The sequence below is a fragment of the Pleurodeles waltl genome, chromosome 6 (assembly GCF_031143425.1).
Source record: "Pleurodeles waltl isolate 20211129_DDA chromosome 6, aPleWal1.hap1.20221129, whole genome shotgun sequence".
Classification (NCBI taxonomy): domain Eukaryota; kingdom Metazoa; phylum Chordata; class Amphibia; order Caudata; family Salamandridae; genus Pleurodeles; species Pleurodeles waltl.
Genome location: NC_090445.1, coordinates 1,500,957,435 through 1,500,985,431, shown reverse-complemented (window position 1 = coordinate 1,500,985,431; position 27,997 = coordinate 1,500,957,435). Strand labels below are relative to the sequence as shown.

Below are 27,997 nucleotides of genomic sequence, written 5' to 3'. Positions count from 1 at the left end.
ATGTCTGAAACGTTGCGCACTCATTCGGCACAGTTCGACAAGTTGCTGCAGATGGTGTTGGACACTAAAACCTCGCTGGAGGGGAAAATTGACTTTCTAGTGTTGAACGTCAACCTCCTCAGAACGGAATTGGTGGACAGAGTCACCCTCACTGAATCAGCGCTTAACAAAGCCCAACATGATATTTCCAACATGAAAGATCAAATTCAACGCATGGAGACTGAGATAACACAATTGCAACGAAGAGCTGAGGATGCAGAAGGCCGCTCATGCAGGAACAATGTCAGATTCCTGGATATCCCAGAGAGGGTGGAGCTCCCCAACACGGAAATGTTCCTGGAGCGTTGGTTGAAAGTGATGCCTATGTTAATGGTGGAGCGAGCCCATCGGATCCCGGGTGGGCTGCCGCGACCGGGGTCTTCCCCGACCGTTAATTGCAAGATTTCTAAACTATCGCAACAGGGATCAAGTCCTACAGGGCTTCAGAACTCTGGGCCCTATCCGAATGGACAACACTGTTATCACGGCCTACCCGGATTATACAGGAGACGTTCAGCGTAAACGAGCCTCTTTTACAAAGGTGAAGCAACTGCTACGTGACAAAAACATCACTTATTCCCTCATGTTTCTGGCCCGAATAAGAGTGGTAGATGGGGACAGGACCCTCATTTTCCCAACCCCGGAGGATGCATGGACTTGGCTGCATGCCAAGGGTCTGATGGATCCAGTCATAGAAGACATCGGACTGGCTCACCCCGTGCCCTCGGAGGAAATAGAAAATAGGTACTGGGGTCGAAGCACGCCCGTACAGGTCGCAGGTGGCGGACGGCCAGACGCAAGCCTTAAAAGAGGCCAACATGTTCATGACAACGCAGACACCGATTAGAAGGGAAGTCAGAAACACAGATTCAGGCTTGTCGCAGTGTCAATCAAGCCCCCCTTCATCACCGCTAATACTTGGTCCTGATCTCACTCCACGCATGGCTGATGACATATGAGACAATGCACTGCAATGCATACGGGTCGGAGCGACTGAGCTCTGCAAAACACAGAGGAGCACCACTGGATGCGTGTGGTCTGCTTGGATCTTCTCTTGACATTGCTGAATGTGGTCTACGGCCCAGGAGAGCAAATGTCCCCCTAAGTAATGACGTGGGCAGTGTCGGCTGCCGTGCTTGGCCTTGCCTTGTTGGGGAGACTGCGTGCGAGTGGCGGAGTGTCCGGAATCGTACAGGAAGTAAGACTATCCACGTAAGGCTGCGAGCGAAGGTTGACTTGTGCCTTTCCCCGGCCGCGCTCCCGCACCCCTATGGGTTTCCAAAAGGAACTTGAAATGTGCAGGATATGGCTAACATCTCCAAAAGCTGCAGAATATATGCTTACCTCAAACGCCATATCATACATATAACTATACTTCAGGAGACACATCTTACAGCTCCTGATCTGGGTAATCTCAGTAGGAAATTGTCGGAATCGATTTATGGCACTAAGACATCGGCATACGCGAGAGGTGTGCTAATATGGATTGCGCCATTCATACAGTAAAGCACACACAAATAGATGAGGAAGGCAGATATGTTCACTTAGTGGGGAAACAACTGGCTATAATGGGAATTTATGCACCCAACACCAAGCGGGGAGATTTTTTGTCATCCACCTCTGCGCAAATTGGCACTGGATCCCTCGCTGCTCAGTGTCTGAGGTGGAGACTTTAATTGTGTCCCAGATGTGGATATGGATAGATCTCACCTGCCGCTTGAGGGCGGCCTCAATAGGAGACTCTCTCAGGCTCTGCAATCTTGGATGCTAGAGAGGAGACTTCACAGTGTGTGGTGGGGCTTACACCCCCTGGATGGAGAATACTGCTTCTTCTTCCCAGTCCACCGTCTTCATACTCGCATAGATTTACTGTTAAGTTCATATGAGCTGACTCACCATCTCCATGATTATCTAGCTAAGACCTTATCATACCACTGCCCCCTGCTTGCTGCTGCTCAATGGGGCAGAACGACCACGCGTATCCCCACTTGGCGCTTGCAGCCGACCCTGTTGCATGACCCCCCTTCCGTACAGAGATGGCTGAGTGTATAGATTCCAATTTCACTGTAAATACTCAGACGGCGTCGTCACGGGCGGTTGAGTGGGATGGTTATAAGTGGTGGTAAGGGGCATGTGCATGTCGATGGCGGGGGGTTCGTCGCACGTTAACTCGAGAGTTACAAAACATTGAGGTGAAATTGCGTGAGGTGGAGTGAGGGTTGGCGTCGGCCGGAGAGGACCGTGGTAGATTAGTTGGGCTGAAGAAAAATTGGGTTGAGGTTGACTTGCGACTAAGGCAGTTTGATTATTGACATCATATAGCTCAGTTGCACTCTGAGGGAGACCGCTCTAGTAGGTTGCTAGCCTGGCTAGTGAAAAGCGAGCAACAGCATACTCTCATAAGCACCATCCGATTGGATTCCGGAGCCATAGTAAATACACAGCTAGAAATAAATGAGGCCTTTAGACAATACTACAGTACTCTGTATGTGGCACGGCCCCCTCTGCCCCCGGGGCGGCTGGAGGATTTTTTCCAGGCATTTCAACTAACTCACCTGACAACCCCACAGTTACTAGAACTAGAGAAACCTACAGAAATGGACGAGATTCAATAAGCTTTGCGACAATTAGCCCATAATAAAGCTCCGTGATGCAACGGTCTGCCAGCTGAGTACTACCAAACTTTCTCTACGCAGATGCTTACACCATATTTAGAAATGTTAACGGAGGCATTCGGGTGGGTCGGCTCCCGGAGTCACAGCGTGAGGCGGTGATAGTGGTTCTCCGTAAAAGAGGCCTCGACTCCCTCGACCTTCTGTCATATCTCCCCCTGTCACTGTTGAATTCAGATTGTAAATTACTGGAAAGAGTGCTGGTGAACTGCCGTCTTCTGCTGAGGTCAGTCCTGGTCCATCCGGATCAATCCGGTTTTATACCCGGCCGTATCACTTCCATTAACATCAGATGTCTGTTGAGGCTCATGGCGGAGACCCCGGAACTAGACTACGCACAAATCGCGGTCTCTCTGGATGCAGAAAAGGCATTTGACACTCTAGGCTGTCCTTTTTTAATGGAAGCATTGAGGCGTATGGGTTTTGGCAAAACATTCATGCGTTGGATATCTGTACTGTACTCAGACCCGAAAGTGAGAGTCAAGACTGGCGGGGTTATCTCATTGGGGATAGATATAGGTGGGGGCACAAGACAAAGTTGATCCTTATCGCCGATTCTGTTTGCATTAGGAATTGAGCCATTAGCCGCGCTGCTACGAAGTATGGTTCCACACTGGGGCATTCTGGACGGAGACGAACATCGGATTATGTCCTTATATGCTGATGATGCATTAATATACCTACGTAACTATTCCGAATCCCTCCCGGAACTGCTGAGCCTATTGGGCTCATTTGGTGATCTATCTGGTCTGCGAGTGAATTGGTCAAGTCCTGCCTGTTTCTGATGTGGTTGTTACCGGAGCCACAACAGGCTACAATCGCGACTTAACCTTACCGTGGTGTTACACTACTTTTAAATACCTAGGGGTACATATATATAATGACGCCAGGGATCTCAGGGAGGGGAACCTAGGTCGGATGATTAGGTCAATAAGAGGCTCTCTACCCTTCTGGTGTTCGTGCCCGCTGTCCCTGCTTGGGAGAGTGTCGATCGCAAAAATTATTGTTCTCCCACGAGTGTTGTTCTATTTTTCTTCCTTGCTGCTAGCACTTCCTAAGGCCTTCTTCGAGCCTCTGACCGGCCTGTTGACCGAATTGGTGTGGGGCAGTGTGTGCCGGTGAGTGGCCCTGACCAAGATTTATCTACCATTGGAGCAGGGGGGAATGGGCGCACCGCAGTACAAATTGTATTATGCAGCAGCGCAGATACATTGGATTATGTGCTGGCTACAAGACCCCCTCGGTTCGGAGGGCCGGATGGTGGGTGCCTTCCTGGGCCATTCGAATGTGCTGCGATGGCTTATTGGTCGGGACAGCCTGCCGCACCTCAGTAATACCCTGATGACTGTGACTGGCTGGGTCTGGCGCCGGTATGTGATGAGGGGGAAATGGCCACCACCGTATTCACCCGGGATCCCCCTGCTTGCCATCCCGGGCATAGGCAGGATAGCTGTACAACACGGACTTGCTGCCTGGTCCACGAAAGGTAAACAGACCATAGAATGATATCTTCAAGGAGGGGCGCTTCCTAACATACGAGGCACTAGCAGATGCGTACAACCTAGGGCAGGGGGGGTTTATCGCATGCGGGGCGCTGCATTGCCTGGTGGGTGACACACGGGGAAGCAGAAACAGCGCACCACAAACGACACCGGTACTACACAAATTGCTAATGTGTGCTGGCACACAGTCTGACATATCCTGGATATATAAAACACTACAGGCTTGCCCCGAGGAGGCCCAGACACAGGCAAAGATTAGGTGGGATGCGGTCTTGCCCATGCCATTGACTCAGCGCGCATGGATCATGGCACTCACCTCCACACGCGAGGTGTCACATAACTCCCGCTTTCACACAATTTAACTACCTACACCAGACTTACTTAACCCCAACTAGACTTAAGCGCATGTTCCTACATTCTGCCCCAGAGTGTCCTAGATGCGCGGACTCAGAAGCCAATTTTCTCCATATGACATGGAGTTCCCCCTGGTACTCCGCGCGTGGCATGATGCTACAACTTGGACGGCTGTCTGGTTGGGACTATCTCTATCCCCTTCACCCAAATCCTGCCTGCTGGGTGTACGCCGGCGGCTCGGGGGGGGAAGCAGACGCATCGGTGCATGGACCTTGCATTCATTTTATTTAAACGTCTCAGCGACACAGTGGAAGTCACTGAGTGCCCCAGACATACAAAGCTGGTCAACTGAATTGTTACATTGGGCCAGAGGAGAGGCACAGGTATTATGCACCCTCCGCGACAGGGGACTGATGGTCAAGGGGGTGGGCACATGTGACTCCTTTATTGATCAACTGGAAAACAAGGATGATACCCGCCCACCCTGAACTGTGGCCTTCATGTTCATACATAAATGCACACATATGGAGGTGGTCATGGGGCTCAGGGCCTGTGGTTGGAATGTTGAATTAATCGCCTTGATGAAGCACAGGCCTGCCCCTGCACTTTGTGCACTGGGAACAGTGACACTGAAGGGACCGTGCTTCCCGGGTGACACCTTCCTTGAAATAGAACCCATACATGCAGGCACAGTGGATGCGACTGTTAGGTCGCTTCGTGCGGTAGGAGATTCCCTCTGGGTTGTCCCGCGTGCGCTTTCCCACTGCCTTCTGCCCTTCCCGTGTGACTGCTACCCCTCTCTCTCTTTCCCCGTTTCCCTCGCTTCTCACTATCACCCCAACCTGTTACTAGGCCGTTAGCGAGGAGCTCTGTTTCTCCTATATCGTTTGTGCTTCACTGTTTCTTTCATCACTTTCAAGTTTTCGTTATTAAGATCTGTTTAAGTGCAGTGATTTACGACATGATGTTCTAATGTCAGGAATGTTGGCATTGTAATTGGTCACATATCTGGATTGCTGTATGGAATTTGATAAACGTAATGAACAGATTTTTAAAAAAACAGTACAGAGGAGTATACAGGTCTATTTCATGACCCTCTGCACTGCTGCCTGAATAGTTTGATTATAGTAGGATGGAGCTGAGTGCCCTTATAATGGTGACACCACAGCAGAAGTTATGTCATATTTGGACAACATCTCGGGAAATGTCAAAGACTTTTCTATTCTCTTATTTTGTTACTCCAACTTGGTTTTTATTTTTATTTTCTGGGTGTTTCACAGAGCCCATGCACTTTCCATGCACCAGGCATATTCTACGTGAGAAGGCTTATGCTGCTGGACTTTGTGGCCCACGTGAGCAGTTCCCACAACCGACCAGTAAACCTTATCATGTGAACTTTAATGCTCTGATGACCCCAGATCTCATGATACTACTTATCAGGCTGACCTCTAGGTAAGCTGATAGGCCAAGGCTTTCATTACCCTTTGCCTCTCATGGAGCAATATCTTAGTGAAAGTCCACCTTCCTTTTTACAGCACTCTATTTTCCCATTGAAAACCATAGCCTCCTTTACTATGTTAATCCTTCTTCTCTTCCTGTCCCAGACTGCAGATCACCTCAAGACTTTTGATCCACTAAACTAAATTAACTGCAAATGTGTATGAGTATGGACAACTTTACTCTCTTCAATTGAAATATGATTATGCCATGGGTACATATCTTCAACTGCTTCCTTTTAATTCATTATTTTTTTCTAATGATTTTGTTCTATTCACTATTTTGGATACATCTTATGTTTGCATCTCTTTGGTTTGGCACAGTCAATAAATTAATTTCAATAGTTGACAGTTCCAGCTGATTTAGTCTAGATAACAATCGTAAAGACCACAATCATTGGTCACCATATTATCACTTCCTCCCCCTTTATGTCTCACATATGCCATTCCCTAGGAGTAGGCAGAACTATGTATGTTTATGACAATTCTATTTTAAAAACCTTGTTATAGTGTAAATAGATTCTTACATTTTGTTTTGCGTACTCAGTCTTGGAAAAAGCTCCAGACGTATGTGCCCCACTATGAAAAATGTGTTGGCTGATTGTTTATTTAATGAATCAATAGAGTCAAGATGGTGACATATACAAGACAATGAAGAAAAAAAACCTGGTCTGTATTCTATGTTGCTATTTCTTAGCACCTTAAATGCTGAGGCTTTTCTTCAAAAGCTGAGCCCTTTTTAGGCCTGATGTCAGCCAATACCTTTTGATTTTACTAAAACAGGTGTACTATACTTACACATTGGCACTTTCAACCACCTCTTTTTATCAATTGATCTGTTGTATTGTCATTTACTTTTGGCTTCCACCCACTACAGCATGTAACATGGGTCGGTAGGTCAGCCTACTTAAGCCACTGGCCATGTGCAATTTGAGGGATTAAATTCTGCTCACCCACAAGGAGCACATCCACACACAAGCTAAGCCCCATCAATAGCAGTGTTTTTGCTTTCATTTTATATATACATTAGTGTGGTGTTTGTGCTTAGAGCCTGAGGTAATTGCAAGACACTTCTGATGCATGTTCGGTCTTTATCAGATTCCATCTCCTGACTATGCTATTGTAAATTACTTTTGGAGTGTTTTGCTGTTCTGGCTGCTGCTGTTTCACAGCATACCAGATTGTGTCAATTTGAAACTGTTCTGTGTAGAATTATCCTCTTTTTACTTTTTTCTTTCTTTCATCATGTTTTACTATTTTATATACACCTATCTTTATTGTTATTTTTCTCTTCATTGTTTTCTTTGTTGCCTTTTGTATCCTTTCTTTCTTTCTTTCTTTCTTTCCTTCTCTCTTTCTTTCTTTCTTTCTTTCTTTCTTTCTTTCTTAAAGGCAAGAGACTTGTAGCCAATGGCCTTTTTTGGTCTCTATTAGCTACACCTTTTGATTTTACTAAAATGGTGTGTATAGCATAGTTACTCAGGAGCATTTCAGCCAGACATTAGTCGATGGTTGGTGTCATTCACATTTTTCTTCCACCCACTCCAGCATGAATTAAGGGAAAATGTATCACCCAACCTCAGCTAATGGCTGATTTAACTATGAACTTTATCATCCCACCCTTTCACAAGGAACACATTTACACACAAAGTAGTTTCCTTCAGTACCACATTTGGTGATGTGTGAATTTTTGAGACTAACAAAACATGAATGCCAGTATTAAATTATTTTTTAAATTGATGAGGACCTGGCATATTTTCAATGGAACATTTTTGCAAAAACCATGACAAAACAAATACAATAATTGTTAGACATCTGGCAGCCAATGCCAGACCTATTGTCTTTGCAAATGCTTGCTAATTGTTTGGGGTACTTCGTGTGCACTCCTCCATAACTTTTTCACAAAAGGTATCTAGACCAAACTTGTATCATTTTTTCCCCAACATGGTGAGGATTCTAAAAGTACCAATGTTTTGTGTTTTTCCCTTGAGACAACTATGAACCTAGCCACAGTGTCTCATTGTTTTATGAAAATGTGCTGTGTAAGAACTGAAGTGCTCTTTGTCTAGAAATAGCATTACCAAAAGAATTGCAGTGCTAATATCATCATCATATTTCCAGATTTTAGTAACTGGTAGAGCTGTAAAAAATAATGTACCTAATGTTTTTGCAATTATTTAATTGGTAGTCAATTTATCTTATTTTTGTGATTTATTTCTACATACTTCCAGTATGTGGTAGAAAAAGATGTGAAACCCATAGGTGAACCTGTAAAGCTATACATTTCTGAAAAGCAGAAAAATCTGAATTCAATTAAAAGTCATTTGTTTAGATCACTCATGGTTTTCCCCAAAAAATATTAAATGAAATAAAAAACTAACTAAGTAGAAAAAAATGACTAGGTGACAATGTTTTTATAATTGTTTGACCCAATGGCTGATATACAAAACTAATACTTTGTTACGTCCATCAGATTCTATGTTTAAAGAAATATCTCATTTTTGTTGATTTCCCCGAACAAGCAATAACCAGAGCTATCAAACGAGCTGGAGTTTATAATGAGTTTTCATAATGTACCATCCATGCATCAATTTATCAACTAAAATCTATTAAATGAAAAACAGTTATAAAGGAAAAATATGCTTTTTAATGTGCATAAGATAATGAATTTTCTATGTGAGGCAAATGGCACCCACTTTGTGGATGAGCCCAAAAAAGCAACAAGAAAACATCAAACCTTTCCTTTAAAAGTCACTAATTCTGGTGATATTGGTAGCTACATTTTCTTACCCAGAATACCCTACAAGTGCCAAATAATGAATAAAAACAGCAGTTTTTCTCACATTTCTGTAAATGAAAGTTCTGGAATCCCCCACTCCTCTTGATAAAAATGGTCCCCCACTTGTGTGGTTGGGCTAGTGGCTGAAATGGGAACAGTCAAAACTTGGAATTGAAGTCAAGGTGGTATCAATGAAGACTTCACATGGTTACAATATGAACCTGTTCCTACCATACGCATTAGGTCCACCCACAGATGGAAGGCAGTGTTTCCATTGGGAGATTTGTGGGAACATAGAATGGTAAGACTTTAGTCATTGACTGGAAAGGCCTTAGGACTCTTTCACTGTAAATATTCGAAAAGTAGTCTCTTTGACCAATACTTTGACATTCAAACGGCATTCTGGGTTAGACAATTTGCTGGGATCCACTAAATCCACTAAACTCAAATTATCCAGGATTTCCTTGTATCTCAAGTCTTTAGAAATGCCCAGCATTTGTAGAGCTCCCTGGTTGCTGTCTGACCCAGAGCCCAAAAAATGCAGCCATTACTATGGCAAGTGAGAGGGTTTTGACATATTGACTGCCAAACAGGGGGTAACATCCATTCTGCCTTTCCCTGGAGGTGATTGTTCTGTCTATTGCTTGGGACCAAATACCAAGTTGGTCCAGCAACCCACCCCATTCATGTTTTCTTTTTCCCTCTAGTACTAGTGTGGGTGGCTTTCAGACCCCTTAAGTTAGCAGATTTGGAGGTTTACCACCTATCTTCCTAACCCAGGGGTATCAGAAAGCCCCCCAGACATTCAGGGGAAAAAAGAAATAGATTGGGGTTAGGGGGTCGCCCATCCTGGCACTCCACTGCAGCCCTCATCCCTGAACACAAGACAGTTTTTCTGCCATCTGGCGGAAACAGATGGGAAGGTAACAACCCATCTGTCCACCCATACGCAAAATGTATGCCCAAAAGACTCCACATTTCCTTTCATTTGCCATTAGAATGTCTCCTACATTTAGGCTCTGGGCAGCAAGGGGGGCAGAAAAGTTAAAAAGCTGATGGGAGCACGGGGTGGGGAACAGACCTGATGCCAGTATAGGTATGCACCTACTCTATTCTTTAAAAAAAAATACATTCTGGTATCTAGTGGGCTTTCTACTTCCTTGGAGGAAATCTCCCAATCTGCTCTCAAGGGTGGCAGAAGAACTGTTGGTACATTTTGTGGTGCAGTTATTGGGGTGCAGTATATGGCTTGATGCCTGGATATTCCAGTCTCTACCCACTTCTTATGTCAACGAAAACATTCCTGGTGTATAGTGAGCCTTCTCCACCACTTCCCTACATTGACCCCTTCCCTCACCCCCCGGGAGGGAGTATTAGAGTTATTTCCTCAGTCTGCCATTTGAGGAAAGAAAGACTTATTCCCCTTAGGGCAGAGCATTTCACCCTGCCTGGTTGACCGCTCACCCCCCCTTATAAAACATCTGTGGTGGCTAGTGGGTGGATCTCTATTTGAGAATCACTCCCCAAGCAGCGTGCGACGAGGGAGAATTTCTTCCTTTCAGGGTTTTTCTTCCACAGTGATGTTTGGGAAGAGCTGAGCTAAGAGAACCTATGACATTGAAAGCTATTCCCTCTCAGCTTGAGTTTAATTTCTGAACAAGAAATCCCTGTGATGGTTGAAATGTTCATGTCCTCCACACTGGGAAAGTAGCAAGGGTGAAGTAAATATTTTGTCATCCATAATTAATACGCTAATATATCTGAATATGTGTGATTAACTTCTTGATATTTGAGGTACCTCACCTTCCACCTATTTTATACAAAATAACTGTTTGCCTTGCCATGTGTCAGTAGCAGAGTTTAAGTGCTTTTTGCCAGCAGCAAGGCAGATATTAATTAGACATTGCTATTTACCTGGAACCCTCTATTAGCAAGATTCTCCACTATTTGGCTGGCAACCGGAAAACAGATAACTTCATTTGTCTGCCTGGCAAATAGCACAGATTCCATACTGTTTAGTTTGTGCACAGTAAATAGTGAAGTTTCTCTGTTTTTAGTTCTGCTCCAGCTCACATGGAGTACCAAACCTGTGCAATGTACACAGTGAGTGCATAACAATATGGCTCACCTACCTAATTGACTGTTCACAAAGTAGTGAGTTATCTCTGCTTTTTAAATGGCATATGAGTGGCTATGAGTGGATACTGATGTTTTTGTCTGGTATTTGCTCAGCTGCTGGGCACAAAAATTCACAATTTGTGATGTTTGGAAATGTTATTAACTCACACAAGTTTATCCGTTGGTGAAAAGTTTATGGGAAAGTTATGCAAAAAGTGAACATGCCAGTATTCTTTTTTCCTCAGAACATTTATTATTGTAACACGTATCTTCTACTTTTCCATTTTATAGGAAAACAAAGTTTGTAAAACTAAAAAATATCATCAGAGGTAGTCCTTTACACAGCTTTAGGGGCATATTTATACTCTGTTCGTGCCGGAATTGCGTCATTTTTTTTGACGCAATTCCGACGCAAAACTAACTCCATATTTATACTTTGGCGTTAGACGCGTCTAGCGCCAAAGTCCATGGAGTTTGCGTCATTTGTTTGCGTGGACACCTACTTTGCGTTAATGATATGCAAGGTAGGCGTTCCCGTCTAAAAAAGTGACTCCGAGGCATGTGCGCCGTATTTACACTCCCGGGCAAAATTCACGCCCGGGAGTGGGCGGGTCCAAAAAAATGACGTCCAGCCGCTTTTGTGCCGTTTTTTAGTGCCTGGACAAGGCAGGCGTTAAGGGACCTGTGGGCTCGGAAGGAGCCCAGAGGTGCCCTCCCATGCCCCCAGGGACCCCCCCTGTCACCCTTGCCCACCCCAGGAGGACACCCAAGGATGGAGGGACCCATCCCAGGGACATTAAGGTAAGTTCAGGTAAGTATTTTTATTAAATTTTTTTGTGGCATAGGGGGGCCTGATTTGTGCCCCCCTACATGCCACTATGCCCAATGACCATGCCCAGGGGACAGAAGTCCCCTGGGCATGGCCATTGGCCAAGGGGGCATGACTCCTGTCTTTGCTAAGACAGGAGTCATTTTAATGGGGGTTGGGAGTCGAAATAAATGGCGCAAATCGGGTTGAGACGATAATTTTGCCTCAGCCTGACTTGCCCCATTTTTTGGCGCCCAAGCTCCATATACCCCTACGCCGGCGCTGCCTGGTGTACGTCATTTTTTTGCACGCGCTAATTTTTTGGACGCAAAACTGCGTTAGCGCAGTTTTGCGTCAAAAAGTATAAATATGGCCCTTAAGGTTTTATCTTTTTGGAACATGGTGGATAACTGTTAGTAAGATGTAGACTCATTATTTTCCTCTCTGTGTTACCAAGAATCTGCTGTACCCACGAGTGTTGAGCAGCGTGTGAGGTCTGCCCAGCGCTTTCACTGGACACTATTAATCTTGTTCTGTGTTGCTTTTCATAGCGAGAGGTCTGGACATCTGAGAAGGTGCTTTTTCGTCCACACTAGATGCAAGAGAGAGGGTAATAGTGTGACATGGTCACTGAGTAAGTATGATGATGTCAGTGTTAAACCTGTTAATAGTAAGAGGCATACAAGACTTTTATAACCACTGTGCATGATGAATATGACACTGTGATTCTTACAATAGAATCTACAAATGTACACCAAGAGCACATGCAGCAGTACTACATGTTTTTTGAGACACTATCCAATTGCAAAAAATAAATTGGAATATGCTTTCACCACAAGTGCCTACCGCCCATATCTCGGATGGGACACAAATGGAGCCTGCTATTGGTTGGGGATGAAATTTGGACATTTATAAGATTTCTTTTTAAAGTTCTTCTTCACAATTTTTAAGTGTGCTTTTCTAAGCAGGGGTTTTGTGGATGAACATGTGCTAAATCAGCCATGTTTTCAAATCAACATACTTCACTTACCACTGTTGTTCCAGGGCCTGATGTAAGAAATTGGACTATCAGTTAAGAGGGACGAGAGCCTCACACAAGTAATAAACACCATCCTTGTCAGGGTGAGCCACTAAAAATCTTATGCACTGAGTACTTATAGTACCATTAGCTTGGGATGTATAAATAAAGTAAATGTGTCATTTACGTGTACACTAATTTTACCATTATTGAAAGGAAGAGCACAACCACTTTGCAACTAGTGAGCAGGAGAAAAGTGTGCAATGTCCTAATGCCAAAAAAAAACAAAAAAAACATGGGTTCTGCATAAATGAGGTAGTGAAGCAAAAAACCTGGGGGAATACTATGTAACAGACGGTCATTTCCAACACCAAAGCATGTTCAAGGGGTAATCAGGTTACTCCCTTAACACACATGAAACTCCAGTGGTAGGGAGGGTGATCAGTCAAAGCAGATGGGAGTTGGAAAACATCAGCAATCAACTAATGTGTTACACTTGGCATGCAGTAATAGAAGTTACTTTCAAAATAACTTGGTCTCAGCCTTCACTGACAATGACATTAGTAGAACATTTTCTGTTTAAACTCTGGCTCTCTGGAAGATCCTTATTTGGTTTCCTTCTTCTGGGCATTTGCCCTGGCAATTTCAATACCATGGCTGAGACCATATATGTTTTACTTTTTTTTGGCATCATCCTCGAATGTTGCAAAAGGGTAGTGGTTATCTGCTCCTTACGAAACAAAATCAGGGCTGGATCAATTCTAGTAGCTTTAATCCCATTACACTCTCCCACTCATCCCTACAATAATAGAACCATGAAGAATGTAAGTGCTCGTAGGCTAACGTTCGACCAAAATATATCACTAAGCCTGTGCAGTTAACCACTCTAGGTGATTTGGAAGCCACTACTGATGATCGTGAGCAGGTGGGACTCCTATTACTCAAGCTTGCTAATACTTTTGCTGCAGTAGATCGTGCTATTTTGATTGCTCATTTCAGGGCAGTGGGCCCTTCTTTCTGTTTTAATTTATTTTATGTCCTTTCTGGGAGGTCATTTCAACGTGGTATCCTTTCCCACCACCCTTTCACTCTGTTGAGCAACCTGTCATTTTTGGGGTGTCCTAAGGGTAGCACTGCTTGGTGATCATTGGGAATCCCTACATACAGCCTCTATGGAGGTTAGCATTTGGTTTCATGAAAGTCATGAAAGTCACTCTCATTGACATCCATTGTTCGAAGACCACAAAGTTTCTCAAACTACAGGATTCTGCCTTACCCTGGGAATACATCCTCTGCCTGAAGCCTAGGACTGTACCCTTCGACTTTGTAGTGCTTGCACAAAGAAGCTCAGGGTTGCATGTTTTACATTCTCCAAAGACATACTTGAAAAATATATATGTTTCTCTTATTTCCTAAAACAGTGTCCACCTTAGAATCCTCCAGGCTTTCCCTCATTTCTCCTGATAACTCCACCTGAAGTGCCTGTTCACAACATCTCTATCAGTTCTCGAGATGGCTCTAGTCCCACCTGCATTCCCATTTTCCTTAAGTGCTTTATACATTCTGTACCCAAAATGACATCCTCTGTTCCCTCCACTACTACAAATAGCCACTGATCAGTGCTACTATATGCTCCTTGATTTTGTGCCAAAATTGCACCCACTCTGTGCCCTCCAGCAATTGTCCCTAGCAACCACCTTCCTCTGTGATTCGTATTGTTCCAACCATTACCCCAGTCTCTCTACTTTCCTCTTCATTTGCAGCATGTGCCCCCAGTACTCATCAGTGTTTTGCAGTAACCCCATGTGCTCTCCAGACTCAATTGACCTCTATTTCACTGAAGTAGCTGCATGCCCAGGGGCCTATCTATGAACACATAGGTACTAAACCTCCAAATTCCAACTGACTGTCCAAATGCCTCCAGTTTCCCTCTGTTAAAAGCTCCCTGTGGCCTACAAAGTGCCTCTTGGAGTCCATTGACTATGTGTCTCAGATGCCCTGCTGCCTGCTGTACCACAAGTGACCTTCTTTATTTGGCTCCTTCTCTATCTCTCTGGTCAAGATGTCTAGCCTACAACTCAGTATTACTCTTGTCCACACTTTTCTAACCTGCTCCTTCACCCTGCGCTCCATCGGCATATTGGCTTGCCCATTTTCGGTTTGCCTTTTTTACCATCATTTCCTCTAGTCTATAGATTTCTGTTCTCTGTGGCCCCACCCAGTCTGACTCCTCCAAGTGCAATTCAGGCACTTTGCCCCAGTGCACCAATTGCTTTTTTTGAGGGCCTCTTCCCTTTGTGTCTCAAGTAAGCCCTCACTCCTGAGTCTCATGTTGTACTGTGCTGTTTGTCCCCTCCAGTGTTCATTCTTTTTAGGTGGACTCTCCAAACAGTACTCCCAGGTCTTAAATGTACAGAGTGTCAAATCAAGTACATTTCCTATAAAAAAGAAGCCCACACAAAAACTGTTTGCAGGTGTAACTATAGTGAATAACAAGCACATCAACAAATACAGTGATTCCTGAAGCAGCACTTTCCAGCCACTGGTTTCTGATTTATATTGTTTTAAATTAACATTTTCAGATTTGATTTTACTTTTACAAAAAATGCCCTTAACACCCAAAAACCCATACCCATCTTAAAACCACAAAATTCCCTGACCATCCCAAAACACATACCCACACTAAAACCTAAAAAATGCCCTTACAACCCAAAAAGCCATGCCCATTCTAAAACCTAAAAAGGTCCTCTCACCCCAAATGCCACCCCCCCAAAACTTAAAAGTGCATTTACCACCACACACTATACATATATATATATATATATATATATATATATATATATGTATATCATATATCACTCAACCCACGTAATACTTACCTATACTTACCTTTAAAATCTTTACCACACATACACCTTTACAAGTCATGCCTTTACAACAAATATATACACACATATATATAGGAATATATATATTATATATATATACACATATATACATATATGTACATAAATTTGTATATATATATATACATATATATGTATATATACACACACACATATATATATATATATATTTGTAAAATGTATGTTATACTTACCTCTACTTATTTACCATGCATATGCCTTTACCAACTATGCCTTTACTATGAAATTTTCGGGGTAAAGACATGCGTGGTAAAAGCATATGTGTGGTAAAAACATTTTGTGGTAAGTGCATGCGTGGTACTGACCAAGCATTGTACTTACTGTGTTGTTAAGGCATGCGTTGTAAGTGCATGCGATGTTCCATCATACATCCCCTGAACTCTTATGCCACTCTCAATTAGGATTTTCACCCCTGGGCACCGTGACCTGTGAAATAAAATGGTGGCTGTAACTTTCTAGTCAGGTTGTGGCCAGCCAATAACAGCACTTCTTTTTGCATGTGCATTCGAGAAAATTCACAAACTTTTGCAAAATATTTGTGTAATAATTGCAAAGTCGCCGCAGCCAGAGATATACAAATTTGGATTTCTCTAAATTTGTCAAAATCTACTGAGCGGATTCTCATCAAATAAGTAAAAGCACAATATGCGTACAAGAATCTAGCTTTCTGCCAAATTTGGTGTAATTACATCCAGTGGTTCGTGCTGTAGTCGTGTCTAAGACTCCTATGGAAAATAACATGGTAAACACAAGTTTTTTGTCACCCCCTTTTTCTCAGCTCCAGCTTGATGGATCACCACAAAACATTTTGTGCACAACATTAGTCACCATTACACTTTTTTGAGAAAATTTTGTGAAGATTCATCAAACAACGCCAAAGATATAGGCAAGTCAAAACAATTTTTTTTCTATGGGAACATGGTCCTAACTATAAGTACCTAGTAGCAACCACCACTAGGTAATATATATATATATATATATATATATATATATATATATATATATATATATATATATATATATATATATATATATATATATATATATCTTCAAGGTACGTAGATGTGTAGTTAAGAATAGTAAATCTATACTAACCAATTTGTACTTGCCTTCTCGATATTTGCTCCTTAAATATTTTGACACAATATTCTGTAGTGGATCCTATTCCTATTTAGTTTTAATTGGAATCAGTAGTTTAGCTTAGCCTTCTGGCTTGCAGGCCGGTGCCCCCATCCCCCAGTGACTTTTAACCTACTTAGTTTGCTCTGTTTTAGGGCATTTATTTAATTATTTCTTCCAAGATAGCTGCCATGTTTAAAGTTTGGAAGATGTTTTAGTTTCACGGTATCAGTGCTACTCTGTAAACGTGTTACTATCAGCTTCAAAGATAAATGAGACACATAGGTATTCACATCATGTACTTACCCACTTTTGTGTGACAGTAACATAATGTACCTTTTCAGGGAATTGTTTATATAATTGGAACCCCAAGCATGCCTCTTTATCTATTGTTAGGGAACCTACCTGTGTCAGGGGTCCTACAAGCCCTGTAGAAATACATCTCACACAAACAATATTAGCAGAGGGATTCCTACCAGATGCCATCAGTGCTACACGTCGCCTTGATGCAGACCCAGCGTTCATGTTTCCATGCCTCTTCTCATGGACATGGTACTGGCAGATTGGGTTTAACACACCAAGGGCCAGATGTAGCAAAATAACATTTTGCGACTTGCAAATTGCGAGTACTAGCGACTCGCAATTTGCAACTCGCAAAATGTTATGCAGAAAGGTGTCTCAGACACCTTCTGCGAGTCGGTATGGGGTCGCAAAGACCCACCTCATTAATATTAATGAGGTGGGTCGCAAATTGCGGCCCCATACCGAGTCTAGGCACTCGCAAACATGGAGTCCTGCTGTCGTCAGCAGACCTCCATGTTCGTGACTGCTTTCAATAAAGCAGTTTTTTTTTTTTAAGTGTAGCCCGTTTTCCTTAAAGGAAAACGAGCTGCACTTTAAAAAAAAAACGAAACCTTTAGTTTCGTTTTTTTTTTCAGGGCAGCTAGTGGTCCCTTGGACCACTACCTACCCTGAAAAAATATATGTGGGTCCATTCACAAAGTGGAAGGGGTCCCATGGGGACCCCTTCCAATTTGCGAGTGGGTTACCATCCACTTGAAGTGGATGGTAACTGCGACACCATTTGCGACCGCATATGCGGTCGCAAATGGTATTGCATACCACTCAGAATCGCAAATAGGAAGGGAACACCCCTTCCTATTTGCGATTCTGAAATGCATATTGCGAGTCGGTCCCGACTCGCAATATGCATTTCTGCATAGCAAAGAGGCATTCGTGCCTCGCAAATGGCGATTTTCGCCGTTTGCGAGGCGCAAATCCTTTGCTACATCTGGCCCCTAGTTCTCTTTAGGTTAGAGATTAGGCTCATCATGCTAGGGTATTAGAGTCCATTTCACATCTATTTTATATCTCATGTTATTGCAAGACGGTGGGGTCTTTGTATTCTTGTTTTTACTATTTTGTTTCTTGCATTGTTCATTATCCTAATCATTTCAGCTCACGCAATTCATAGTAGATTGCAGTTTTGTTAATAAAACCTATTGAAAACTTTACTGCATTTCCTTCATTGCATGTTTGTGAATGAGTGTCAATTGGTGTCAAAATCACACACTGAGGGTAAGCTCAGAGTGACAGGACTCCTACATAACGCCTGTGAAAGAACCTTGGTGAAGAACAGCAACTTTTAGAGCGATACTGGAAGATCTTGCTGAACATACCTCTCAAGTACTCTCAAACTTATGGCAATGGTGTTTTAGGCTTACACTGACTGTACTTCTGTCAAGATCACACAAAGAGATTAACTGGTAGAAGCATGGACAGAGTATTAGCTACAGTCCAGTATGCCCTCAAGTTCTGCTGCTTTTGGACACACTAGAGTTGATACTGTAGCAAGCAATCACTGATGGGACCTCTTGTCTCATACTGAGAGATTTGCTCCTGGCAGCACATGCAGAGAGTTAGCTGAAGGCTAAGCAGAGGACACTACTGAATAATGGTCAGTCTCAGATCAGTGTTGTAGAGAAATCACCCAAATAGTACTACTGTATGCCACAATGAGGGCATCATTGAAGATGATTTGTACCGATGTAACTTGGAGGCTGCTTGAGGAAGCAAATTAGAGAATGCACTATGCTAATATTGGTAATATTGACTTGACTCTAAATGGAAATCTAGTAACAGTCTGTGCTACTGCATATGTCAGCATATGATTCTTTTAACATAGGATGTTACTAAATGTCCCTGTGGAGTCAGCATTATGGATGCAGTGCTAAAGACCTAGGCTGGCTGTCATCTGGGGCTCCATGGGGACTTTTTGTAAAAGCCTTTGTTAAGGCAATTTTATTTTTGTTAATTCTTGTAGGGCCGACTCATATTTCTATTCATCTGAGGTAGTTTAATGGGTGACCTTGAGTTGAGTAAAAGTGAGCACGTTATTAAGTGTCAAAATAAGTCCTTGAGTATTGTTTACTATATAAATGAACATTCTCAAATTAATTACACATATAGACCTACATACCTGCAATTGCTTACTTATAATGTATATATTGAATAGACATGTCATATCTCCGTTCTTAAACACAGGCTACAAATTATTTAACAGCAATTTCTGCAGACCCTCATTCTCCTAGTTTCATCACACACATTTTCCTTTTTTCTTTGGAAGTTCTTTGTCTACTTTGGAGAGCTTTGCAAATTGCAAACACTTTCAAATGTAGGTGCATTTCCAGGTGGCCGATTTGTGAATTGAAATGCATAATGTGACTGTTACTTTTGATGGATTACTAAGACTAGCATCAAGATGTGGCAGTGTTTAGCTGCACCCTTTTTGAATTATAGCATCTGCTCATAGCCATGACTCTCTGACAAAATATATTGCTCTTTGTCTTTGATAGTGGGCCACAGTGATTTGTTCTTCCTGTGTTCCACTTGTGTACTGTTGGAGCAGATTGTTGAGAAAACATCTGTCCTAGTAATATCATGTTTGACTGTGATTCATGCTTGAACAATGATCACTTGATGAGTGGTTCAGCTGCTACGTTTTCACCTGGGGACTCATACAGCCCCATGTGGCTCCAGGATTTTCCTTCTAAAAATATGCTTCACAAATTGGCAAAGCTGCTTTGTGAACCTTTTAGTCATTGATGGACCAGTCATGCTCAGCTCCTATCGGCTGGTCAGGATGCAGAGGTTCGAAAATATGCTCTGTTACTTTTAAAACTAGCAGTGTCTAATTGTATTGTTTGTGTCTCAGCCAATCAAATTTGAAATCTCATTCCAATTTTGGTTTGTCAATGAGTTTTCTGGACAAACTGCCAACAGAGTGCAACTTTTAAATTTTTCTTCAAATATTTCAAAATCTACTGCACAGACACTTTCAAAACCACACAAAGAGTTTAAAACTGAGCGGTTTTCTATAGGACATGGTAGGAAATGTGTTGGGAAACATTGGGGGAAGCAGGTAGTGGTCCAGAGCACTACACCCTGCTCCCCCGGGTATGTTTCGAATATAGAAACATTCTTTTTAAAGTAGTAGCAGTTAATTTAAGGAACATTGGCTGCTTTACAAAATAAAATGTATCCTCTTTCGGAATGCAATGGTGGTTGTGTGTTGTTGCAGTCCACCATACCTGTGTGTAGCCAATCAAACAGTGACCTTGTTGATTAATATTCATGCAGTAGCTTGGTCTTCAGCACCTTATGCCATCAAATTTTGTGATGTAACCTATAAGTACATAGGTCTAGTCACAAAATCTCAGTGCCGCAGATTGTGACCAATTTTTGCAACCAGTCTTTGAGTCCAGCTTGTCCCTAAACCAAAAAATAAATGAAATCACTTAAGTTCAACATTTACACCTCCTCTTTACTGGTGATGAAGTTAAATATAATGCCACATATGACATCACAAATGACATCATTGATAATGTTAGTTGCAACATGTTATCACCATTTGCTTTATCAATGGCATTACTCATGCAGAAAATGATTGGTCTTTTTACACCTGCTCACCAAAAGTGCAAATGCAGCATGAGTGTGGCCTAGTTGATAATTGTCTATCAGTTGACCCGGGTCGGTGTCTGAATTTAATGACCTTGCACTTAGTTTCCAAGCATATTTACACATCAAATATGCACCTGGATCATGCAGAGTGAATTATTATTTAGGGTATCCAGCACAGTTACTTTGCATCCAGCCTAACTCACCCACACTTTGGGGCATATTTAAACTTTTTGGTGCAAAACTGCACTAATGCAGCTTTGCACCAAAATGTTTAGCACCGACTTGCGCCATTCCTGAGCACCAGCCAGGCGCCATATTTATAGAATAGTGCAAGCAGGAAAAAAGGGTGGGCTAGCATGAAATAAAATGACGTTAGCGGGCTGGGGGTGGCGGTATGGGAGAAGGGAGTTTTGCACCAAAAAATCACGTTAGACTGCTTAGAGTAAAAGAAAATGACTCTAACCAGCCTAGCGTCATTTTCTGACATAAAACCATCCATACCACATGACTCCTGTCTTAAAAAAGACAGGAGTCATGCCTACCACCCCAATGGCCAGCACCGGGGACCATTGTCCCCTGGGCATGGCCATTGCACCCTGTCCCATGCAGGGGGCCCCAGGGTGGGCCCCCAATGCCACTTTAATTAAAAACAAAAAGAATACTTACCCTACTTACCTGGGATGGGGTCCCCCATTCTCTGGTGTCCCTCTGGTGTTAGTAGGGGTGTTTCTGGTGCTTGAGGAGGGCACCTGTGGACCCATTCCATGGTGTTTAACCATGGAAATGGGTCCACTGGTCCCTTAATACCTGGTCTGACCCAGTCATTAAATAATACTGCAAAGCATGCTGTGCACCATTATTTAGCCCCTCCTCCCACCTGTGCGTCATTTTAGCACAGGGGATAAATATGGGGCTATGGAGTTAGCACCATTTTTTAGATGGGAACGCCTATCTTGCATCTATTTGACGCAAGGTAGGTTCACACATCTAAAAAAAATGTCAAACTCCAATATTTTGACATTAGACATGTCTAATGTCAAAATATAAATATAGAGTTAGTTTTGCGCTGAATTTGTGTTAAAAGAAAGTCGGCACAAATGGGGCATAATTTATTATTTCCAAAACCATATTGTATTACATTGAATCTTTTTGACTCAAACAGTGTTAAAATTACTGTGAAAATAACCACATATATGTGTATTGCTTAATAAGGATCACATAGTTATTTTCCAACAAACAAAAATGTATATATTTAACTTGACATCTTGAAGTAAGGAACAAAACACTTACATATTGGCAATACTGTTGTATTATACTTTTAACTCCTCTGTGCTGTATTTGTTCAATTTTACTATAACCACCACCTGCACAAAAAAGAGTAGTTCTCTTTGTTGAATACACAAATAAAAAATAGAGGTATCCAACACTTTAATTGCTGTGGTTGCTCAAAAATGTACATCTCCTATGAAGATGCAACACTTGAAAATAGTTTATCTTGTGTAAAATCAGCAGTAAATGTTTGCCATACTATTTAACTGATCTTTTGCAAAATATTAAGGCCCCAATTTAGAGCTTGGTGGTCAGACCACCAAACCGCCAATACAGCGGTAAGGAGGATGGCAAGCCTGTGGCCTCCCGACTGCCATGTTGAAACAATACTGCAGGGCTGGCTTTAGTATCTGTGGTGGTGTCAGAAAGTTAGCCTGAAGCGCATGCCGCTGAGTTGCAGCACCAGATGCCCCTCAGACGCACTTTGCCATGCACACCCATGTGCACAGACAGTGCAGGCAGAAGGGAGCACAACAATGTGCCCCTAGCCACACTGCTTAATGGGATTCTGCTGATCTTTACAGGGCGATGTCCCCACCAGAAAAAGCTCTGGGGAAAGGCAGGCCATGATCAGCACGTCGGTGCTGGTATCGGCATAGCTGCAATTGAACACAGCTTTCCTACAACTGCTGCTGCGAGATTCAAGATTCTAGTCGTTGCGGCGGTCTCATGGCTGTCCAATTGTCATCCTCATAATCTGGCAGCCAGACTTCTGAAGAAGCAGCTGTCTGACCACCGCCATGGGTACGGCAGTTCCAGGGCCACCGTACTGGTAATCAGGGCCTTAATCCCTCTAATTCTATAATTAAATCCTTGTTATGTGTTTCAATTACACATCGTATATACATAGATGCACATATCCTTAATGGTATTACACTTACATTTAAAATATAAAAGAATGCACATTTCTGAATTTGATTATTTTAACATTATAACTCAGTCTTTTGAATCTTACAATTTGGAATGTGTTATGCTTTGAAGTGTGTAGACAAGTAAAGTAACCGTACCCGGCATGAATTACATTCCTCAAAGAAGGGTTCACCCTCTGCACAGAGCTTTGAAACACAATACAGTGCTCTCTAGCATGGACTTGCTCTCCAGTGTAAGGCTTAAAAATATTCTTGAAAAATGTTACAGCTCCCCCACCCACAAACTCAGAATTAATTTCTGAGAAATGTGTGTGATTCCAGTGGATGTATGATGGAACAACGCTTGCGCCAACCACACATTCCTGAACAACGCGGTCAGAACAACGTTGTTTCCTCGCATGTCTTTACCACACATGCCTTTACAATGATTTTTCATTGTAAAGGCATGCCTAGTAGAGGCATGTGTGGAACGGAATGCGTGGTTTTTGCATGCCACCCCACCACCCACCCTTATAAACACAACTACCCTGACCCCCCAACTGCCCTAAAACACAACTACCCCAACTCCCCACTCACAAAATAAGAGTACCCCAACCCCCACCAACCCCAAAAATAAAACTACCCCGACCTGCACACCTACCCCTAAAGACTACAGTGATAACCCCACCACCTGAGCCCTGAAACATACCCCAACCCCCCACCCACCCTAAAAACAACCAACCCTCACCCACCCCCCCAAAAAACAACCCTTCCTAAAAACAATATTACCCCGAATCCTCACCCTGCCCCTATAAACCTGACATCCCTAACCTCCCTACATACAAAATTACCCCGAACCCTCACCCCACCCCTAAAAATCCGTCCCCCCACTCACCCTAAAAATAAAATTACCCCAACCCTGCCCCTAAAAACAAAATTATCCTGACTCCCCACCCCCACCCTAAAAGCCATAGTACCCCAACCCCCACCCTAAAAACAAAACTACCTTGAGTCCCCACTCCGCCCCTTAAAAAAAATAACCCAACCACCCCCACCCCTAAAAACTAACTCACCCCTAAAAACGACCCCAATCCTCTCACAGCCCCACTTACCTGACTGCGTCCTACCCCAGCCCCCCACCCCTATCAACAAAATTACCTCGCCCCTAAAAACCCAACCCCCCACCCACCCTAAACACAAAATTACCCTGACCAAACCACCCAGACCCCTTAAAACCCAAACCTCCCCACCTGCCCCTAAATACAAAATTATCTTGACTCCCCACCCTAAAAACCCACCCCATCTGACCTAAATACAAAATTACGCCCTCCCTCACCCCGCCCCTAAAACCCACCCCCACCCATCATAAATACATGATTACCCTGACCCACCACTCCTGCCCCTAAAAACAAAATTACCCCAACCCTCACCCAACCATTAAAACCCGACCCACCCTAAATATAAAATTACCCCAACCTCCCACCCCTACCCCTAAAAAAGTGCCCCTCCACCCCTCCCCTAAAAACAAAATTACCCCGACCCCCACTCCACCCCTAAAAACCTTCCCCACCCATTCTAAATACATAATCCGCCTGACCCCCACCCCTAAAAACCCACCCTGCCCCTAAAAGCAAAATTACCCTTAACCCCACCCCTAGAAACCCATCCCCACCCTGCCCCTAAAAACAACATTACCCGACCCCCCACTTCACCCCTAAAAGCCCACCTCCAGCCCCACTTCCCTGACTGCGTCCTCTCCCGATGCTGACTCCCATTTTCTCTGCCTTAACCATGCATGTGCGTTGTTCAGCACATGCGTGGGTAAGGCAGAGAAAAAGGGAGTCGGTGTTCCGGTAAGCGTGACGACGGCATCTCGGTAAATGCATCTCGTTGCATCTACCGCATTGCAAGTGATGTTCCTCAATTCCAGTCAATCATAATCAGACGATTTGAATCCAAGCATTCTGTTGGTTCAAGAGTTAAAACTTCATGATGACTCACTGTACCCTTATTGTTTTATTGTTTCAAGGCAGACCCCAGTCTTCATCCAAATCAATGATTGACAATAAACTAATATAAGAAGCATCAACATGATTGAAACAATGCACCTCAAAAACATATCCTTAATAGCTGATCAGGATATATTACCTCCATAAACAGTGAGTGTGTGGTTACTATTTTATATTTATGTTGCATGGTTGTTTTTATTACGCGTTTCATTTGGAAAATGTATTGTGTTTCCTTTTGCAATTTTAGACCAATGATTGCAGCGTGTTTTTAAGGAATGCATTGTAACTTACAGCATTTTTAATGTTGATGTTGTTAATTCCTTTTTACGGTGAGATTACAAAGGGTAATTTAGGGCCAGATGTAGCTAGCATTTTGCATGGTGCAAACTGCGAAAATCGCAGTTTGCGCCATGCAAAATGCCCGTCGCGATGCTCATTCACAATTTGCGTGTCGGTATCAACTCGCAAATTGTGAATGCGACTTGCAAATAGGAAGGGGTCTCCCCTTCCTATTTGTGACTCGCATCGCTATGCTAAATTGCTTTGTGACCGCGAATGCGGTCGCAAAGCAATTCGCAGTTACCACCAGTGTCACACTGGTGGTAACCCATTCACAAAAGGGACTTCCCCTTTGAGAATGTTGGCCAAAATGTTTTTTCAGACCACTGCCTGCTCTGAAAAAACAAAACCAAATGGTTTCGTTATTTTTTTTATTTTGCAACTCGTTTTCCTTTAAGGAAAACGGGCTGCAAAATAAAAATAAAAAAACTGCTTTATTTAAAAAGCAGTCACAGACATGGAGGTCTGCTGTCTTCAGCAGGCCACCATCCTTGTGAGTGCAGGGACTCGCTATGGGGTCGCAAAATGCGACCCACCTCATTAATATTAATGAGGTGGGTCTTTGCGACCCCATAGCGAGTCGCAGACGGTGTCTGAGACACCGTTCTGCATCCGATTTTGCGAATCGGAAATTAACTCGCAATTTCCGATTCGCCAAATCGGAATTTCCTACATCTGGCTCCTAAAGACAAGTCTGTTGCTGATGAATTGCGACTTTACTTGGGGTCTGCTGAAGAAATGACACTGATATTGATAATTTAGAGGACAGACTTTATGATCAAATTGAATTTGTCATAAACAAAAAACGTCAGTGATTTACAATTTTCTTGGCTTCGGGAAGCCCCTGAAAATCAAAAACGAATTAGCTATAGAAAGTCTTGAGAAACAGCTGATTTTATTCAGAAGAATCATTCTGAAGACTTTGCCAGGAAAAGCATTGTTACCTTTGGTAATTTCTCATGGGTGTACTATCACATGAATCGATTGGAAGATTCCCAGTTGTGTGCTACTAAGGTGGAAGATGGCTGCCGAAAGTTATCGAGCCCTTTCCGTTTAAAGGTTCAACTTTCTGAAATATATGGAAAGCAGGGCTGGTCCTGCCTAAAATTTGCTGGGAAGTATTATCATAATGCAAAAAAATGTTTTCAAAAAGCTCTAAAAATGGAATGTGAAGAACCAGAATGGAATTCTGGCTATGCAACTTCTGTATATCGTCTGCAAGGTTTTTCCTAGAAACACGATGCTACCGATGACACCATACGCTTTGAACTGTTGAGGCATGCAGTAAAGTTAAACCGAAGGGACACGGTTGTCATGGCCCTTCTGAGACTGAAACTGTAGTACATGAAACAAGAGGAAGAGGCAGAGAAATACATGAGGGAAGCACTAGAGAAAACACTAGATCTTCCCTATCTTCTTTGCAATGCTGCAACATTCTACAGGAGAAAAGGGTTATCAGATGAATCTTTGAAATTATTAAAACGAGCTATGAAGTTGACACCAAGGGCCAGATGTAGCAAGGGTTTTGCGAGTCGCAAACGGCGAAAAACGCCGTTTGCGACTCGCAAAAGCCACTTTGCTAAGTTGAAATGCATTTTGCGAGTCGGATCCGACTCGCAAAATGCATTTCCGAATCGCAAATAGGAAGGGGTGTTCCCTTCCTATTTGCGATTCGCAATGGTATGCAATTCCATTTGTGACCGCGTATGCGGTCGCAAATGGAGTCGCAGTTACCATCCACTTCAAGTGGATGGTAACCCATTCGCAAACGGGAAGGGGTCCCCATGGGACCCCTTCCCCTTTGTGAATGGACCCCAAAACATTTTTTCAGGGCAGGGAGTGGTCCAAGGGACCACTCCCTGCCCTGAAAAAACCGAAACAAAAGGTTTCGGATTTTTTGAAATGCAGCTCGTTTTCCCTTAGGGAAAACGGGCTACATTTAAAAAAAAAAAAAAAAAACTGCTTTATTTAAAAGCAGGTCGCTAACATGGAGGCCTGCTGACTACAGCAGGCCTCCATGTTAGCGAGTGCCTATACTCGCAATGGGGTCGCAAACTGCGACCCACCTCATAAATATTTATGAGGTGGGTCTTTGCGACCCCATTGCGAGTTGCAGAAGGTGTCTGAGACACCTTTCTGCATAGCAAATTGCGACTTGCAATTTGCGAGTCGCACGGACTCGCAAATTGCAAGTCGCAATTTGCTTTCTTCCTGCATCTGGCCCCAACTTCGGGATTTCTTCATCACCAAATAAGTCTTTGCTACGGAACAAAGGTCTTTCAAGTGAAAAAAATGCTAAGTTGGCAAAATCTAGATCTCCATCTGCAACCCCAAAGGGTGAGAAAGAGGGTGAGAGAGATGACCTTGTTCGAAACGAAAAGCAATTTATCATTTTGAATTAGTTATTGATCAAAAAACAAGTTTATTAATACATTTACCTACCTGGCAAACGTATGGAGAAGCTAACCAACACGATAAAGCAGATGAAACATTCAAGAAAGTATTTTGCATGGAAAATCTCACTCTGCAAGAAAAGCAGCGACTTAACCTTAATTATGGACGCTTTCAGGAATATTAAAATAAATCTGAAACTGAAGCCTTTAAATATTATAGAGAAAGGCTGATAATTAATGTTACGAGAAAGCCCTGCAGCTTGAACCCGACAATAAGGAATCTTTGA

At 43.0% G+C, this 27,997-nt stretch overlaps 1 pseudogene; it reads left to right on the top strand.

The window, feature by feature from the left end:
* Positions 1-27,997, top strand: LOC138301779 (interferon-induced protein with tetratricopeptide repeats 1-like; annotated as a pseudogene).